At 37.6% G+C, this 2,495-nt stretch overlaps 1 pseudogene; it reads right to left on the reverse strand.

Annotated features, from left to right (window-relative positions):
- Window positions 1-1,760: 1,760 nt before the first annotated feature.
- On the reverse strand, window positions 1,761-1,920 carry LOC115519642 (annotated as a pseudogene).
- Between the last annotated feature and the right edge of the window lie 575 nt (window positions 1,921-2,495).

Genomic DNA, 2,495 nt, shown 5'->3' on the forward strand with positions numbered 1-2,495 from the left:
TCATCAGGCACGATGGTTCACAGAAGTGAACTGGGTACCAAGAATTTAAAGTGCCTTGAAACCATTAGATGATTAGCTTTCCCTTGAGTTCTTTGTCACCCTGAATAGATTTTCTGAAGGATCTGTTACAGTCTTCTTCCCCTGGTACTGATCAAGGAAAACAAAAATAGAAACATCGTTGAGTACAATGTTGATCTGGAGACTCGGCATTGTTTCAAAAGAGAATGCTAGGAAACTGCTACAAAGTACAAACATTTATCCAAGCGTAATGGACAATGCCAATTGTTTTGCCTTGAAATCCAGAGCTTTTCAAAGGCCCTTTCTCAAGTGCACTTGGGCCTTAAATAGTAAACCCACTTTTTCATGTGAAAAAAAATGCGGAAGGTATCTCTCAATCATGCTTATACTGGCCTTATGAAGCAAATAAAACTGCATGTGAATAAAGGTTGATTTAATGTTTGTAACAGTGAGAGTCTATTTTCAATATAAAAAATGACCGGGCTCATGCAGCCAGTCAAAACTAGAAATGGGATCAACTCTCATTGAAAAAAAAATCATGAATATAATGTGGACATTTATCATTTATTGCAGTATTCTGTGAACATATGCTACGCCGATTACTGGGTGTAAAATATGAAGAGACATTTTAAGTAAAAATGGATAAAGTAGGTGCATTTATCTTTCTCTTTGAATATAATTGAGATGCTTGAATGCACAGAAAACACAGACCAACCACTTCCCTTGATGTTAAGCATATTTGGATTTTGGGGCCTGAATAATAATAAACTTCTATAGTAATACCATGAAAAGGGATCTTTTTCCCCTCATTTGTAAAGCTCGTGTTCAAGCAAGAGTATCAATATTTTTTTTCCATAAGTGGTCCATTTAAAAAAAAAGTAGTCCTCATATCAATGCCACTTTCAATACAGCTTCTTCTCAGTATTAGCCTTATGAACAAGAAACATGTCCTTCAACCACTCCAATCTTAAAAAAAACCAAAAAAACACACAAATACACTTTGGTGGTCCAATAAATGAGAATGTGCTGCTGTGATCTGTTTCTTAGGATGGAATAGTGAGGGTTGGCAGTTATTAACAAGTATTGTCATCTCCACAGATGCTACAGATCACAGAGGCTCCTCCAGAGAAGGGCTTTATACTGGCCCTCTGTAACATTTAAATATTTAAAATTTCACATTGCAATAAAAAGCTTATTTCTAAATGAAGTCCATGATCATTCTGGATATAAAGCCTAATGACACTGGCTCAGTCTTCAGGAAGGAGTGAGACTAAATGGGTCCATACAGAATACGAGTCTCATAGGTTTTAGTCAGAGAATGTTTTTGTTATGATTGTGGTTGTGGCTGTAATTATTCCCATTTTTGTCGAGCCTTCACTTATGTGGTGGCTCCAAAAATTGTTTACTTTGGGACCATATTTTAAATTACAATAATATTTAATATAGTGATACTTGAGTACATCCTTTCCCAACCACAAGGTAAAGCTAGTTCCAATGCCTTTGCATTTTTTTTTAAATTTTTTAACGTTTATTTATTTTTGAGACAGAGAGAGACAGAGCATGAACGGGGGAGGGTCAGAGAGAGAGGGAGACCCAGAATCTGAAACAGGCTCCAGGCTCTGAGCTGTCAGCACAGAGCCTGACGCGGGGCTTGAACCCACAAACCGTGAGATCATGACCTGAGCTGAAGTCAGAAGCCTACCCGACTGAGCCACCCAAGGGCCCCTGCCTTTGCATTTTTAAAAATATAGTTAAATACCTGTGAATTTCCAATAAAAGTCATTGTCTGTCCAGTTTGTTAACTGCCAAATTAACAGAGTTTCAACAAAAATGTGTCCCTGAAATGAGAATTTGTACTTAAATTAACTACACTTGATCTTAGCCAAAAGGCCGAGAAGCGATTGTACTTAAATTAACTAAATTGTTTATTAATTTGTCTACTTGCTGTAAGAGTAACAGGACGAGATTTTGCTCATGACTCCCATTCTATCAGGTACTGCTAACTTACCAAGTAGCATTTTTGAGGCCTATTACAATGATGTGGAGAACTTAGAATAACTAATAATTGGGGCAAATGTAAATGTTACAGCCTGACTAGCTGCTTCTCTGTTTCAGATGCTGCCTCCAGCCACGCCCACCAAACAAAGAAACAAACAAACAAAAAAACCCCAAACTATGTGTGTAACACTAGGAACCTGATAAATCTTAGATTACAAAATGAATTTTCTAATTGGACATTGAGAAATTCTTAGGATTCTTCAGAATCCTTATTTCTAGCATGTGTAGGAAAAGCAGGAACCAAAGGTAGCCCCCATTCCAACCCAAACAATTTCACTTCTCTCTTTTATATATAGAGAGACACAGCTGCTTTAAATATTGGTTTGTTTGATTTTGAGAGGAAGGAGGGAGGGAGGGAGGGAAGGAAGGAAGGAAGGAAGGAAGGAAGGAAGGAAGGAAGGAAGGAAGGAAGGAAGGAA

The sequence above is a fragment of the Lynx canadensis genome, chromosome B4 (genome assembly GCF_007474595.2).
Source record: "Lynx canadensis isolate LIC74 chromosome B4, mLynCan4.pri.v2, whole genome shotgun sequence".
Taxonomy (NCBI): Eukaryota; Metazoa; Chordata; class Mammalia; order Carnivora; family Felidae; genus Lynx; species Lynx canadensis.